The 17,344-nt window shown below is 49.9% G+C and overlaps 1 protein-coding gene across 2 annotated transcripts in view; it reads right to left on the reverse strand.

The window, feature by feature from the left end:
• Nucleotides 1–13,448, reverse strand: part of Gnb1l (G protein subunit beta 1 like) — an 80,992-nt gene extending 67,544 nt beyond the window's left edge. Inside the window, exons 1-2 of one of the 2 annotated variants that reach the window (XM_005369948.2) lie at nucleotides 13,039–13,448; nucleotides 12,849–12,921 (exon numbers count right to left, since the gene is read on the reverse strand). The gene's annotated coding sequence lies outside the window, so the exon portion shown is untranslated. Of the gene's footprint in view, nucleotides 1–12,848; nucleotides 12,947–13,038 lie in introns of both variants that reach the window. The other variant, XM_026777470.1, reaches the window with a different exon arrangement.
• Between the last annotated feature and the right edge of the window lie 3,896 nt (nucleotides 13,449–17,344).

The raw sequence follows: 17,344 nt of genomic DNA on the forward strand, positions 1-17,344 counted from the left end.
CTGCTGCTGCTGCTGCTGCTGCTGCTGCTGCTGCTGCTGCTGCTGCTGCTGCTGCTGCTGAGGTAACGATCTGATGGAAGCCGAGCATGGAGGTATGCACTCAAAACCCCAGCACTTGGGTGGCTGAGGGAGGAGGACTGTAAACTTCAGGCCAGTCTGGGGTACACTGTCAGCCCCCGGGTGGGAGGGAGAGGAGGAGAGGAGAGAACTGGAGAGAACTCCTGAGCTGTGTCCCTGGTGTAGCTGTCTCGCTCCCACACTGGCTACGTGTTGACTCCCTTCCTCAAGGTAACTGCAGCAGAAAGCCTGAGGAACAGCACCTCTGCCCCGTCCAAGGTCAACACTGGCAGCAGGAGTCACGGATGACACACACTAATGATTTTAAGTGAAAACATAGGCACCTTATCTTTGTCCTCTTCCTCCCTAAAGCCATGGCCTTGGTGTAACCATAAGGGTAACAAGGGGCAAACCACTGAGGCACATTCTCCAAGTTCCGGATGCTGCATCTCACGGCTGCCCAGTTAGCGACACAATAAGAAGCAGAGGAGACTTTCAGAGTCAGTAGGCTAAGGAGATAAGAGAGGAAATGCAATGAGAGGTCCCAGGATAGAAAAGGACAATAGGTTCAGTTTGGGAGTCTGCATTCAGCCTGGATTTCAGTCCCCAGTGGTGCCCAACTTAAGATCTCAATGAGAGAGAGGGGGGACTCCCTCTTCTGTGTGCACTAAAATGCTCAGCCCCAGCTCACCTGGCCACTCTCTGGGAGACTGCCTTTAAATAAAATATATTATGTAATATATGTGGGGTCATTTTCTTGTACTTTGGTTAGTGGTATTTAGTTTGCCACTACTATACGATGAAAACTCAGTTCTTGTTTAGACATTATCTGGCTAAAAACAACATTGCTGCTGCTTTTAAGACAAGGTCTTTCTATATAGCCTTGACTGTCCTGGATCTCACTATGTAGACCAGCATGGCCTCCAACTCAGAGAGATCCTCCTGCCTCCTAAGTGCTGGATTAAGGATGTGCACCATCATGCCTGACTAGTTCTGTTTTATGCGTATGGTATTTTGCCTTCATGTGTATATGTGTACCACGTGTGTGCAGTGCCCATTGAGGCCAAAAGAGGGCATTAAAACTCCCAGAACCATAACCATGAAGGTGCTGAGATCTGAACCCAGGTCTTCTTCAAGAGCAAGGGTTCTTAACCACCAAGCCATCTCCTAGCCCCAGAAGGCACTTTCTTTGGACACAAAGCAGCATGCCAGGAAAGAAAGCCAAAGTTTTTCCCTTCAGCCCATGGCACTTGTCACAGAAGGGGAAAGACTCAAAATTCAGAATCCACCAACCGGGGCAGGTCTGCAGGAACACAGCCAAGGCCATAAGCAGACACACGGGAGATGCACATAAAGGTGCAAGGGGGCTCCTCCCGCTCCTGCTTATCCAGCACCGTCCTCTTGCCCAGCACTGTCCTCCCGCTCCTGCTTGCCCAGCACTGTCCTCCCGCTCCTGCTTATCCAGCACCGTCCTCCCACCCAGAACCATCCAGGATCTGCTGAGAACAGAGTAGACACTCGCTGAGCAACTCTGGTCTCAGCAGAGGCCTCTCTGATGGGAGAAATCACTGGCATCAAGGCCCAGAAGCTCAGAACCGGCCCCTGCTGCAGCTTTGGCCAGTGTCCTGACTGCATAGGCAGTTCTACATGCTCTCCTCCATGGAGCTGTACTGTAGCTGCAGCTGTGGCCTTGAGCTGTCCAACCAGACAACTGGCATGTTGCTCTGTGCTTCAGCTTAAAACTCGGGCACCCAGAACTGGGCACGGCCCTCTGTATTGTGAAGTGCAGTGTGACCAGCACACCAGGGATTCCACACAGTCCATCAGAAACCAGCTTCCAATACCTTCTCAGCCTCTGAGACGGAAAGCCCACTGAGAAATATCACTTTTGTGGCCTTGGCTCTGAGCCTAAGATATGGGTGGGAGCTGCCTCCAGAGCAAGCTAGGGAGAAACCTCAAGGCCTCTGAGGGGTGGTCTTGCCATAAATAACACCAAAAACATTTCCATCGAGGCGAGGCCGTGTGCTGTGGCAAAGTTGTGCTGTCTTACCAAGAACTCAGCATACTCCCCGGCAGGGCTCATCCTGAGACCTGGTCTCTACCTACATCAGATGCTGCAGCTCAGCCCAGGAAAGACCCCAGGAGGCTGGATGTGCCCCAGCCACAGCCCTGACCATGCCCATGCAGCCCCTCCCTGCCCCAAGTGCGCGGGAAGCAGGTTTGCCGAGGTAACTCAAGATGCACAAAGAAACCATTCCTGGAATGGGGCTCCGTTCGGCGACTCAGAGTCAAAGGCGCACTTCATTGCTGCTTTCCAAATCCCAAGCATTGTCAGGGCCTTTCCCCTTTGAAGCCTCGCTGAGTGATTGAAGCGTCTACTTTCTGAGGGGCAGATAGCACTGGGCCAGTAATCTGACTCTAAGCCACGGGATAAAGGTAGTTTGTTTCCTCTCAGCCTGTCTGTCAACACCTCCTCAGTAATTAGCCCTAATTATTACAAAGGGCCAGCCTCCCATTCGGTTATTAAATCAGAAATGGTATCATGGCTGGGCATCTGTCAACGCCCCAACTGGCGACCTTCGATTCATTGAATCCTCTGTCAGTCTCCGCCTTGGGAAGTACCCAGGCAGGCAGGGAGGCAGCTGCTTCAAAGATACAGAACCCGGGAAGCATTCTGGGGCAGTAGGGAGGCAAGCAGGATGGCAGGAAGACAAGGAAAGCAGCAAAGAAGGTGGTTATCTGCAGCCCAGTGCCAATGTAGGAACTGGCACCTTCCCCAAAGCTTGGAGAGCAACACTCCAATCACTGTCTCACCTCGCTTACTCCAGGGCTGACCACTGACAGTGGCTCTTCCCCCTGGAGGGCAAGCTAGTCCAGGGCTGCACTGGGACATCTCCCGTGACATCATATCCCTGAAAGCCCTGAGCAGGCATGGCGACCCCTGCAGCCTGGGCCACAGTCTTAACGTCTCTCCAGAAGAAATAGGTTGCTGCTCATTCTACGATCGAGGCCTAGCACCTGGCAAAGTATTGTTCTAGCTCTGAGGTGGTGCTACCCCGGCAGGATTCATGTACCTCCACACCTCCTGGCCAACAGTACCTTCCATCACTCATCCCATCACGTCTCATAGCCCCCTCTCAACAGGCCCCAGTGACTTGGGTGACAGAAACCAGCTACAGCCCCAGATTCTTATTAGGCCTGCCCTGCTAGAGACACAGCCCATGTGACAGACCAGGGCAGTAAGCACAGCCCTCCTACCAGCCCACCATTGCTATCTTTTTTCCAGCAGTGCCACCATCGAGTCCCAGTCAGGTACACAGCTGAGTCCTTATAGCTAACAACTGTCAGAGTGGCAAGGCCAGGCCAGTAGAGTAGCATGGGTCTCAGGAGCTAAGTACATGAGGTGGTTTTCACCTTGCTGCTTAGCCTCTTGGTTGGAGCATGTGAGGTACAGAGTACTGGTCAGCCTGCCTCTAAAGGCTCAGGCACTGACTGAGCTAAAACATAATACCGGGACGGAGCTCCTAAGCTGCAGGGCAGATAGGGTTTCTCCAAGAACGGCCAACTCAAGCTGCACCTAAGGCTATTCACTGCTTAGGAGTTGTCTAAGGAGCCTAAGGCATCAGAAAAGAAACCTGCTCTAAGGCACTTATGGGCAGGGATGGGAACCCAGCCAGCACCAGGCCACAGCCCTTCTGTGTCTACACATAAGAAGTCTCTTTGCTCTAAAGAAAATGTGACCACCCTTTGTGCTAGAACCAGCTTTAGCCCAGTAACCAAGTCTCCTTGGAGAAAATGTCCTTAGCCATGGTGGTGCGGACAACTGTCCATCAGCACCAAATGTCTGGGCCCTTGCACTGTACAGACAGACACCAGGGACAGAATGGGGGAAGGGGAGAAGTCAGATGTCTCTTTCCATCTGCCTGGTATGTCAACCATTGGTACAGCAGAAGAATCCGACGAATATACAAGCATCTAAGAGCCACCTACACGCCACGGCTCTTAGCTTGCTGGTCTCACCCACCTCCAGGGCCCTCCAGGGCTCAGTGCCTGCTCCAGAGAATGCGGTGGTTTAAGGAACGCTAAGGGAACTCAGGGCCATCCTAGAGCAGAGGCTCAAGAACATTGCCCACAGACACAGTGATCCCAGGATGTGAGACACAAGTACTGAAGGTCTGGGTGAGGAGCACACCAGAGCCCACTACACTCTCCTCTCCCTGCAACCAAATGTGATTTAAAAATTAGCCAACATGAGGAACAAGATGCAGGTGGACGTTTCTCTGTCATAACATCAGGACTCTTTATAAAATCAGCTGAGGACAGACCAGAGTGCAGCCAGGGAGTAGAGTCAGCGGCTGAGGCCAGACCCACTCTATGCTCCATGGAAAAGGAGAAACAGGATCCTCTGCCAGTCAGGATATAACAGGCTGCACTCTGGCATGTGTGCGCACACACACATACACATGCACACACACCTCAGTGGCCTCACACATGAAAAATTTATTGCTTGCTCAGATTACACAGCCATTATGGTTGTCAGATTCTCTGCCCATCACAGGCCTTGACAGAAGACCTCCCTTATCCCAGTCACACTAACAAGGAGAGTCCAGGCTTCATGTCAAAGGCAACACATGAGACTTTAGGAAAACAGAACAATGCCTTTGAACCCTCATGTAGGGAAAATTTTCTTAAATAATAAATGAAACAAGCCCATGTATAGAACAGCTAGAACAGCCTACTCAGGGTAGAAACTAGCAATTCCACACCTCAGAACTCACCCCAAGACCAAGGCCCTGAGGAGCCCTGCCTACAGCACAGAGGGCTGCCCACAGCACTGTTGAAAACTACAAAATGAAAATAAAATCCATCTTGGGCACTGTTCTAGGCGGAAGTACGCCAAATTCTTCAGCTGAAGTCCTTGTCCCCACTGTGTGACAGAACATGCTTATATTTGGAGAGGGTAAAGGGGTAATTTAGGTAAAATATCTTTAGGGTAGATCTGATCTAGCATGCTTGGTATCCCAGTAGATTAGGACATGGAAACACATTCAGAGGGAAGATTGGGCAAGGACACAGAGAAGATGGCCACCCACAGACCAAGGGGAGACCTTAGGAAAAACATTCTGCCTGCAACTTAACCTTGGATTTCTCCACTCAAGGACCATGAGAGACACACTTCTGGTTTGAACATGCACACTGTAGCTTACAGGTCCACCTTTGCTCCACAATGGCCTCCAATGTGAACAGCAGCTTACTCAGCGTAATACTGAGTAACTCACCTGTGGTGGTTTGAAGAAGAACGACCCCCACAGGCTGATATATTTAAATGCTTAGTCACCAGGGAGTGGCACTACTTGAAAGGGTTAGGAAGATTAAAAGATGTGGCCTTGGAGGAAGTGTGTCACTGGGGGTAGGCTTTGAGGCTTCAAGAGCCCATGCCAAGCTCAGAGTCTGTCTGTCTGTCTATCTCTCTCCCTGCATCAGGATGCAGCTCTCAGTTACTTCTTTAGCTACTGCTTCAGTGCCATGTGTGCCACCGCGCTCCCCACCATGATGAAAACGGACTAAACTGCTGAAACTCTAGTCAGCCTCCAGTGAAATGCTCTCTTTTAAAAGAGCTGCCTTGGGCCTACTGTCTCTTCACAGCAACAGAAGCGTGACTAAGACGCCACCCCACATGAGGACCTTTGTAACTCAGGTGCAGCTGTGGCTTCCTTCGGCCACAGCTGTGTAGGTGGGGTGACACATATCAGCGGTGACCCATGGTTCCCCGCAGCACCACTTGACCGTGTGGTGGTATGTGCAGATGGGGGACCTGGTGGTAAGTGTCTGACGAACTGCAGGAAACAGAGTACATCTAGTCCCTTCCCTGACACACGGATGGGCAGCAAACGAGGTGCCACTTAAGTCAGTAAGACATTTAAGTTCTAGCTGGTGCTGACAGAAGTTGTAGGAATGACAGCTTTACTTGCTCTACCCCTGCAGCTGGATCTTTAACTCTTCTAGTTTTGCTGTGCACAATGTAATGACAGACAATGACAGGGGCTTAGGCCTCAGCCAGGGCACAGTGGATATCCCAGTCAACCCTCCTGAGCTCCCAGGGAGGACGAACTATTTAATACCTAACAGGGTCAGGTGAAGAAACAAGGTGTGACTAAACTCAGGCCCACTCTCAGATCCCACACACACGATTACATATCACGACTACCCATGACATTAACACATGGGCAGTGGTCAGACATATACACACCTGGAACCACTGGCATGGTGAAACCTAAGCATTCTATATCCCAACCAACCACAAGGAGCCCATCAGCCATACCCTTGGCAATTCCGGATATGTAAACTTAAACTCGCAGAACTACCCCTGTTTTCTGAGAACTGCTCTAGTTTGCATCTCTTAAAGGCCTGGTCCCCACCTAGGCTCTGCTGGGACACAGTGGAGCTAAGTGGGGTCTTGTGGAAGGTTTCAAGTCACAGCTGTGCCCTTGAAGAGGATACTGGGTCCTCTGTCCCTTTTGCTTTTCTCATCCTGAGCATGGGGTGAATGGTTTTGCTACATGTTGCCACCATAAGCTACCAACAAGCAGTGGACTAAAACCTCCAAAATTGTCACCCCAGACCTTTCCTCTTCACAAACTGATTATCTCCGTCCTTGTTACAACAGGAAGCTTACGAGCAATTTTTTTTTTTTTGAGGCAGGGTTTCTTTCTGTAGCCTTGGCTGTCCTAGAACTCTGTAGACCTGGCTAGCCTTAAACCCAGAGATCCTTCTGCCTCTGCATCCCAAGTGCTGGGATTAAAGGTGCGAGCCACCATTGCCCAGCGCTAATGAGCATTTTTACAACCTTAAAAAATGTCTTTAATCCACCTTGAACGTGTGCTGGTTCAATCAATAACAGGTATCCTGTTCCAATACTCTTCAACTAGTTATCAAACTGGTTATACTGACATTCATTTGAAACACCACCAATAATGTACTAATTTTTCAATTTATATGGCTCTAAAATGGTTTGCCTCACCATTGTTTCTCTATTCCAAAATCCAAGTGCTTCAAATGTTGCAGCTTTACAAAGAATTTCAATGTTTCAGAGGACTTTATCGCCAGTATTTTCTGGCTTAAGGTTTTCCTTAGAGACAGGTCTTCTAAAAGCCTTTTGCTAGGGCCTCCTAAGCCTAAGTCTAGGTACTGCAACTAAAAGGCCCTCCTTTCCTCAGGAGCAAGAGACCAACCACAGTGGGTGGACCCTTCCTCTAAATTAGAGCAGACTAATTTCCCAGGTCACAGAGACTCTGCTCTCAAGCCTGCCGAGCAGCAGACCTTCAGACATGGGCAGACCATCACCCAAGCCTTCAAGAGATGACGCAGGAAGATCAGGATCAGCAGGAACGACAGCAACTTCAAGCAGAAAGGTTCACTTCAGGCCCACCAGAGGGTGAGAAAGGCAGATGCATTAGGGGTCAGCAAGTAACTAGACCATCATCCCAGAGAGCCATTCCAGTCTCCACCATCAGAGCCACAGGCAGGTCCAGCCGCAGACAACTAAAGAGGGCAGATGGTCCAGCAACGGACAACCTAGAACAGAAGCCTAGGGCTACTGCAAAATCACTTCTGTGAGCAGCATTCCCAGCTGTTTTGTGGATATAATGTCTGTGCTTAGAAATAATTTACAAATAAACCACCTGGACCCAAAACATCTCCTAGTAAGTTGCCAGGCAATCCAATGACCTGCTCCGAGTCTCACCAGATGCTTGCTCATCATGGCTCTCCTACAGCGGCCAGCTGCTCTTCAGTCTATGGTTGTGTCAGCATCCAGGAAGGTTTCCTCTCTCATCTCAGAACTCTTAAGGTACACGCTGTGTCCCCATCCTCAAGTCAATCCTGCTCAAAGGAGTGTGTATGCACAGCTCTCTCTAAAACCTCATCCTTGTGCAGAACTGGTCTTTCTTCATTCCAACCCCAGGCCTCACATTCCCATCTGCTACTGCTCTTCTCTTTACCCAGAGCTCTCTCTCAGAACTTAGCTCCCAAGACCACCCAACACCTGGTACTCCCTCCCCCATCTAGCTCCACCTCCTCCGATCAGACCTTTATAGCCTCATTTGGGCACCACCGCTGCACACCTGTGACACTTGGCTGGGCTCTGCTGACAGAATGGGAATAGAACTTCTGTTCACAAACAAGAACTATTAGCAGCAGTAAGTCAACTCATATTTATTGAGACCAGCAATGCTTTCAGGGACACTTATCTATGCCAAAACCTTGGCATGGAAGCTCAATCTGCCAGGAGATGCAAGTCATTTCCATCACTGCGGTTTTAAGTGTTGAAGCGTCAATGTGGCAGAATACTGGTGTGTGTGTGTACACTTGCAAAGCAGGGAGGGGCTTTTTTAAGCATAACCAGGTGTAGTGAGAACACTGCCATATAAAAAAGGGAATGATTAGAGTTGAGCCTAGCGAGAGGCTCCTATCCTCCTGCATTCAAACCTTCCAACTGGTCAGGGCTTCAAATAAGCCCACAGGAAGATGGTTCTCAGCCAAGAGCCAAGATGTCATCTTATCCCTTAAAAGGATGAATATGGTTGCTTTTGCACTGCACATTAGAAATGAAATCCACTTAAGTGTACAATGACAGATGATTTTTTTAAAAAAAGCAGTATATGCATACAATTATTTAACCATATTATTTAACCATAAACAACAACAACAACGAAACAAATCTAAGCAATATGCAACCAAAGGCACTGTTGAGTAAAATAAGCCAGGTACAGAGAGACAAATGCCACATATCTGTATGCGGAAGCTATAAAAGTTGATCTAGCAGAAGGAGAAGGCAGATATTGGTAACAGGACAGAAAAACCAGGAGGAGACATCAAGGTTAGATAACTCCACAGCACAGTGTGCACTTAAGAGTTAACAATAATGTATTTTATATACTACAAGGAACCACACGGGGAGTGCAAATATAATCCTATACAAAAAAACGATTAATACTTAAGAAAAGAAAATGGCAATCACCAGAGTGGATCATTATATATCGCTGCATCCAATTATATTATACTCCACAGATACACCATTTGAAAAAAAATTTAGTCCTAGACTCAGAAGAAAGAGGCAGGGGGTTCTCTGTGAGTTCAAGTACATATCAAGTTCCAAGCCAGCCAAGGTTACAGAGTAAAACATTGTCTCAAAAACAAAAAACCAAGCAACCAACCAATCGATTTAAAAAGGAGCAGCGCGCTGGGCGGTGGTGGCGCACACCTTTAATCCCAGCACTCGGGAGGCAGAGGCAGGCGGATCTCTGTGAGTTCGAGACCAGCCTGGTCTACAGAGCTAGTTCCAGGACAGGCTCCAAAGCCACAGAAAAACCCTGTCTCGAAAAACCAAAAAAAAAAAAAAAAAAAAAAAAAGGAGCAGCGGCTTCCCTTAAGCAGCCTTCTTTCTACTGTAGCCTAGCATCACAGGTCACAGAGGGCAGGGAAGGGCCCAGAAACTCCAACAGTGCTACAATCTGATGGGGACTGACTACAGGGTATTTCCTGTAGGAAGTGGCCAGGTGGAACAGCACTCCCAGGTGGGGGGGTAGGACCTCAGCTAGAAGGCCAAGACAGGCCCAAGTTCTGGTAGGAGCAGGGCGACTTTCCAGCGGTGGGTAGGCAGAGTCATCTGTAGGCAGCGCTGTGCTGGCAGTCTGGGTGCTGTGGGGCCCCTCGCTGTGCACAGCACTTTATCAGGAGGAGCACTGCTGCACATCTAGACTATGTTCGGAGCACGTCTGGGACATTGTCCAGCCACCGCGGGGTACTCAAAGATACTTCCTGCTCTCTTTAGTTTTAGAACTCTTCTGTTTTCTGAGGTTCTCAGCTCCCTGGATGACTGATTCTAGCTTCTAAGAACAGGAGTTAATGGATTTTGAAAGTAGGGAGCCAAGCTTGGGTCTGTGTCCTCTGAACGGGAGGTGGCTGGCCTCACAGCACTGTAATCATGGATGCATGCAGAACCAGACTGGGTAGGGGCCCCTGGGGGCCAGGGAGCTCTCCCTGTCCAGCTGCTGCTCAGGCCAAGAACTCTGGGTATAGTTAGGCCTGAACCAAGCAGGGGTTAAAGGGAGCAGCTAAAGCAGGCCTCAGGGGAACACCCATACTGAGTGCTAAGGTCTTTAAGAACCCAACTATGCAGTGTCTTACTGTGGGCAGCTATGGGGCCACTGGTGGAAGGCAGAGGACAGGAGACAGTGGCATGGTACTCAACAAAACTGTTTAGGTCTTGAATAACTTCTTTGAGATCCTGTCAGAACAATTCATAATCATCAGGCAAGGGAAGGTCCCTATTGAGGTAGGCCAGGCCTGTCAGTCAAGTATGGCTCTCACAGATACAGTTGAGACTGTCCTGATAGTGTTCAAAGTGAAAGACATATACTCTCCCAGCTGGGCCAAAAAAGCAGTCTAGCAGCCATTGACAGCCATCAAAGGTACTAGGAACCCAGTGGAAGTCCATCCTGAGTGGCCAGGGGTCACAGGCCAGGGTCCAGCTGGAGGTTTACTGCCAGAAGAATCATTAGCTGTACTATTCCAATCCATGGTGGTGTACACACACATGGAGTTCCCACAGCAGGGTCTCTCAATCCAGGAATCCACCAAAGGGTCATGCCATGAGGTACCATCCGTCTGCTGCCAACAGCGTGCACTGGTGAAACTGGCTGCCATCTGGGTAGGATTACTAGGGCTCTGCCAATGGCACCTGTCATGAGGCATGCCAGGAGTAGAGGGAAGAAGGGCCCACTCAGAGCCTGGTGCAGACAGAAGAGGCAGGGACAACACAACAGGCCAAGAAGCAGCTGGACAGGGTGTGGCAGACTGCCATTCCAGGGAAACGCTGAGGAGCAGGGGAGCTGAGCCGGTAAGAGTCGAGGGACTGTCAGATGCAGGCCATCATCCAAGGAAATCTGTCCAAAAACAAGGCAGGGAAGAGCAGGAACAAGGCCCAACCATCATCACTAAGCTGGCAGGGCGGCATCAGGCAGAAAACCCCCAGGGACCTGATTAGCTGCTCAGAGTAGAAGGAGGGGCCCCGGGGCTGGCCTGCGAGGGTGAACAAAACAACAAATGCTGCCTGTGACTTTAAAGGTGCAGTGATAGACACTGTCAACTCTAGAAGGGGCCACATCAGACCATCAGGGAATATTAGTGCAATGACAGTAGCAACTGTCATTTGTGTGTATCACAGTACCACTTGTGCTGAACGCTGACCACCTACTACTCATGACTGGATACTATTATCATAGCTACGAAAGAGTGGCCAAGTGATTTGTGTGCAGCCACACATGAGTTAGTAAATGGCAGAGAGGAGAACCTGGCCGTAGAGACAAACTTAACCACAAATCATTTCACAGGCTATGGACTACCCTTTAGAGTGGAATGAGTAGGCTCCTGGCTGCTGGAACATTATAAACCGCTAAGAACGGAGCATGCCAAAACATCCTTGCACACCCAGCACCACACACACCTGACAAAAACAGGCTGCCTTGCTTGGACTGTTTCGTCCTGCTCCCAGGATTCCAGAGACCACCTGCAGGCAAATCTACCCAATTCTGAGCACACCTCCCTCACCCTCATCCCAGTCAAGAACCTGGCACTACAACCCCCACAGGTGAAACTCTGCAATTCCAATTTGGAGTATCTTCCTGTTACCACCAGCACCTGGCCAGAGCTCCCTTTGATGGTTGGACTCACCCTCATTCCAAGTTGTGGTCACAAGACCACACAAGGACGGAGGACAAGGAGCCCTCCTCTGGGGCTCTCTCACTGCTTCATTCTCTCTGGAGAGGGAAATCCACCACCTGGGACCTCTCTCAACTCTTTGCTCCATCCCTGCACACACAGCCCAGCTCTCCCACAAGCTCTCCGGGACCACTGAGTTCAGCATGTATCTTCACACCTGGCTTTCCATGTGTTTACCCCCGACCCAGTCACTTTCTCCAGAAAGGTACAGCAAGGTTGATCTTGGTGCCAGCACCTCCCAAGGGGCTTGCAACACTTGGCTGCCAGTACTGCCAGCACCTACCCCTAGCACCCAAGCATTCTGGACCATCCCATGCAGACCCCTGACTCACACCTCAAAGTCCAGCCCTTGACCTGGGATTCTGATCAAAATCACCAGCCAGATCCAGTCTCTCAGTGAGTTCTCAAGAAGTAATGCCCACAAATCAGGTCCCAGTCCCGTGTTAGGCTGCCCAAAAGCACCATTTCGCATGCCCAGAAGCCAGTGTGCCACCCAGACCTCCTGCCTCAACTATGAACCTTAGATGTTGTCTGCCCACTCACCTTGGTGCCTGAGTGCCTCTGGCAACCTAGGAGAGAGGCGCCCCCACCCTTGCACAGACATCAATTCCTGCTTTCAGTTAGGTCTTCCTAACCCTGCGCCAGTCACTCACTTGATGAGCTCAAGATCCCCCCCGCACGGCCCTTGCCTAGCAGTCTGTGGAACTCTCTCTCTTCTCTCCATCAACCCTGCCTGGCAGTAGGTAATCTCGCTCCTCTTCCTGGACTGAACAGCAATCTACTAGAAGACTGAGGGCCGCGGCGCGTGGGAATCTTTCTCCGCAAGCTGGGCAGCACCTGACAACACTAGCTGAGTTCTTTGCTCCAAGACCTGGGAAACCCGGAAACACAACTTGTCCAAAGCCAAAATGTGAATGGAGGCTAGACTACCTGCACCGCCCACCTGCCCGCCCGCAACCGCCTTGCAGGGCATCCAGCTCACAAGCTCCGGGTCAAGGAAACCCACCTACCTGAGACCGCCAGGGTCAGAGGATCTGCACCGACCAGAGCGGCGTGCTTCCGAGGCCAAGATCCCACAGCCAACTGCAAAGTGAAGAGCGAGAAGAGCCTGAGAGAGATCAGGGGAGCGGGGCGTGAGTCCTCGGGACAGAGCCCACACCTCAGCCCTCCGCCCCACTTCGCTGACCCAGCACCACTAACCCGGTTGCCGAGATCGTAGCCTGCCGCAGCCGGCTCCAAGGATTCCGCTGAGTGCCTCGTCAGCCACGCCCCCCTCCGGCGTGCACACAGCCACCCCGGACGCGCCCACTCTGGAATCCCGCACGCCTCACGCTCGCCTTTCCGCGGGGCTGCGCGCGCACGCAAGGCTCTCCGCGCCTGCGCCGTGAACCGCGAGGCCTCTCCCTAGCAGACGTCCGACCGTGCCAGCGTGACAGCGCGGCGCGGGGGGTGATGGGAGCGCGCGCTTGGTACCACGCCCCCAGGAGCAGAGGCGGGGCTGCTGCGTTCGCAGTCTTTGCTGTCACCTGGAGGCTTGCTCTGCGCCAGCGTGGGTCGCGAGGACTCCGGTACTGAGTGGCTTCTGAGCCTGCAGACCTGAGGAGCGCATCTTCTGAGTGGCAGGTCTACACAGTACCTCTCATCGCCTGGTGCCCATGCTCAGAGCCTGAGAAGGCTCGTGTCTGCATTTTTCCACCCCAGCAGCGAGAGGCGGAGCATGCTGGCAGCACATCCCTCCACTTGGAATCATAGCAGCTGCAGGCTGTATGACAAGCAAGCAAGGCCTGTGACGTTCCTCGTCTCGTGGGTGTGTGTCTGAACCTAGAGAGGACGGTGAGGGCTGGCTGCCAACGCCTCTTGGACAGGGCAGTGCCTAGCCTAGTGTGCTGCCCAGCGTTGGGGAGCCCAGTCGGCACCCAGACATTTTAGAAAGACCGGGAGATGAGCTTTTGTGCCCCTCGTATGCATATGAGGGTTTGTCCCTCTTGCTCCTTTGTGTACTCGTGATACCATCCCACAACCCAGACACATGTGTTTAGATGGTCCACCGACCAGTCCTTGGACGGGACTGGAAGGCTCTGCTGCGCGGTAATACTTCTGTAAGCAAGCACATGCATAACACACCAGCTCCCTGTCTGCCCTGCTCCGGTGACTCCTTTCCTGAAAGATCTCTGAAATGTTATCTGCGTTTACACCCAAACTCACTTGCTTTGATCCCTGAAACGGGAATCAAAGATCACATTGTACCTTCCAAGGGTCTGTGGGGCTTTCAGTAGCCTGAGCCAAAAATAATAAAAGTGGCACCCAACCAGGAAACACCTCCTTGAAGTGTGAATGAAATTTGGTTTTTTTTTTTTCGGTTGTATCTTTCCTAATTGACCTGATAATTTAAACTTCCTCCCTTAAGGGAGGGGTTGTTTCTGTGAATTCCGATCACCCTCAGGCCCCAAGCAGCTGGAGCTAACTCGGGACTTAACAACAGAGTGAGCAGCAGGCTTGTACAAAAGACCACACAACCAAGCCCCTCCTACATAGGCCTTTTTCCAAACTGCCTTTTAGTTTTATGTTAGGGCATCACTTCAAACGTGCATGACAAGGTGTATCACGGTAACTACAGCAGCAGTATTACTATTCACGGGGCAGTGCAGTCATCACCACCGTTCCCAGAGCCATCTCTCACACTAGAAACTCGGTTAAACAGAGTCTTCATCTCCGAACCCTGAGTGCCCACCACTGTGAGTCTGAATTTGCCTGTGTACCCCACACATCAGGTGCTCACACAATGTCCATCTGCGAATGTATTTCATTTAGTATGCCATAGTACGTATCTAAGTCGCCTTCCTTTTCAGTGTTGACTGAGGGACTAGGGAGCTGGCTCAGATATTAAGACACTAACTGTTCTTGTATAGGACCTCGGTTTGTTTACTAGCACCCACATTATGGCTCACAACCATCCCTAACTCCAGTTCCAGGGTATCTGACGACCTTTCCTAGTTTCTTCGGCACCAGGCACATACATGGCTCACATACATACATGCAGGCAACACTTTTACATATGAAAATAAACTATTTTTTTAAATTAATTTTAATCCCAGCATTCAGGAGGCAGAGACAGGTAGATCTCTGAGTTTCATGCCAGCCTGGTCTATATAGTCAGCCCCTACCTCAAAAACATCCAAAAATAAAATTAAAGTGACTGATTCCTCTTTCGAGTGTCCACATTTTGTTTCCCTTTCATCCCTCTTGACAATGAATTGCCCACACCTTGGGTATTGTGGGTAATGGTGCTGTGGAGTCACTATGTCCTAATCAGGGTTTCTATAGCTGCGATGAGACAGCATGACCAAAAAGCAACTTGGGGAGGAAAGGGTTTATTTGACTTATACTTCCAAAGCACTGATCATCATCGAAGGAAGTCAGGACAGGAACTCAAACAGGACAGGAACCTGGAGGCAGGAGTTGATGCAGAGGCCATGGAGGGCTGTTGCTTACTGGCTTGCTCTCCATGGCTTGCTCAGCCTATTTTACAGAAACCAGGACCATCAGCCAGGGATGGCATCACCCACCATAGACTGGGCATTCCTCCATAGATCAATAATTAAGAAAATGCCCTACAGCCTGATCTTATGGAGGCATTTTTTCAATTGGTTCCTTCTTTTCAGATAACTCTAGCTTATATCAGGTTGACATAAAACTGTCAGGACACACTATAAAAGATGGATGAGTCCCTGGTTTCAGTTTTTAAAAATGCGTGTGTTATAAATGCTTTATGTACCTTTATGCCTGCATGATATGCATGCCTGGTACCCTCAGAGGACAGAAGTGGGTGCTGGATCCCTGGAATTGATTTACAGGTGGTTGTGAGCTGCCATGTGGGTGCTAGGAACTGAACCCAGGTCCCCTAGGAGAGCAGCGAGTGCTCTAAGGCAATGAGTTCTCTCTCCAGCCCCTAATTTTAATTCTTCAGCTATACACCAAAAAAGAGTAGAACTGCTAAGTCTTCCAGTAAGTTTGCTTTGTTTTGTGATAAACTGCCAGTGTTTCAAGATAGCTACATCATCTTCTATTGCCATCAGAAGCATACAAGAGTTCCAATTCCTCCACAACCTGCCAAAAAGCAGTTTTGCTCTCAGCTTGGTGTGGGAGTACTCAGTTTCCCAGAACTATTCATGAGAGATTTCCTTTCTCTGTCTTGACACTTTTGTTAAACGTTATTTGGTGCTTTGGACCTTTGGCCTCTTGGCTGCTGCACCTAGTTCCCTTCTCTTCTCTCCCTCCCCTTCCTGTCTCCCCATATGGTCAGTCCACTCTGGACTCTCCCAGATGTCCCTGCTTCTGACTATGCTCTCACACATACCTACAATAAACTCCTTCAACAAGAAAAAAAAAGTCATTTGGCGGGGCTGCAGAGATGGCAGCTCACAACTGGCTGCAACTCTAGTTCCCGGGGATTCAATACCTCTGGTCTCCAAAGGCAGTGCATACATATGTTATACACACACACATACACACACACACACACACACAAACATACACACTATTCAGGCAAAATAGCCATACTCATAAAATCTTTTTTAGGACGTCATTTGATACTGCATATAGCTTACAAATATTGCATGAGCACCCGTGATTCTAAATATGTGTGTTTCTTTCTTTTTAAAAATATTTATTTATTATGTATACAATATTCTTTCTGCGTGTATACCTGAAGGCCAGAAGAGGGGACCAGACCTCATTACAGATGGTTGTGAGCCACCATGTGGTTGCTGGGAATTGAACTCAGGACCTTTGGAAGAGCAGGCAATGCTCTCAACCGCTGAGCCATCTCTCCAGCCCTGTGTGTGTTTCTTTTTTCAGTTTTTTTGAGACAGGTTTCACTATGTAGCCTTGGCTATCCTGGAACTCTCTCTGTAGGTCAGACTAGCCTTGAACTCACAGACATCTGCCTGCCTCTGGTTCCCATGTGCTGGGATCAAAGGTGTGCACCACCATCGCCCAGCTGTGTTTATCTACAGGGTTTTCTATAACACTGGTCTATATATCAGATTTAATGCCAGTACCACACTGTTTTGATTACTGTAGCTTTGTAGTTAAATTTGAAAACAGGAAGTATGAGGCCTTCATGTTGGCTTTTTATTGGGGGGGCTAGTAAGGGCCCCTTGAAACTCTATGTGAATTTTAGGGTCTCTCTCTCTCCCTTCTTTCCTCTCTCTTCCTCTTACTCTCTTTCTTACTGAGGCAGTCTCACTCTGTAGCTGAACTATCTCACTCCTTCACTGAATATTTTCTGTCACCGCTGGTTGAATGTGTTGATGCAGAGTTCACAAATGTGGAAGACTGTAGGCATCTGCATATCAACCTATATTGCGTATCACACATTTTTTTATTATAGCTTCTTTTTCTTTTTTTTAAAATTTATTTATTTAATTAAGGATTTCTGCCTCCTCCCCGCCACCGCCTCCCATTTCCCTCCCCCTCCCCCATCAAGTCCCTCTCCCTCATCAGC

The sequence above is a fragment of the Microtus ochrogaster genome, unplaced genomic scaffold (assembly GCF_000317375.1).
Source record: "Microtus ochrogaster isolate Prairie Vole_2 unplaced genomic scaffold, MicOch1.0 UNK68, whole genome shotgun sequence".
NCBI classification, from domain to species: Eukaryota; Metazoa; Chordata; class Mammalia; order Rodentia; family Cricetidae; genus Microtus; species Microtus ochrogaster.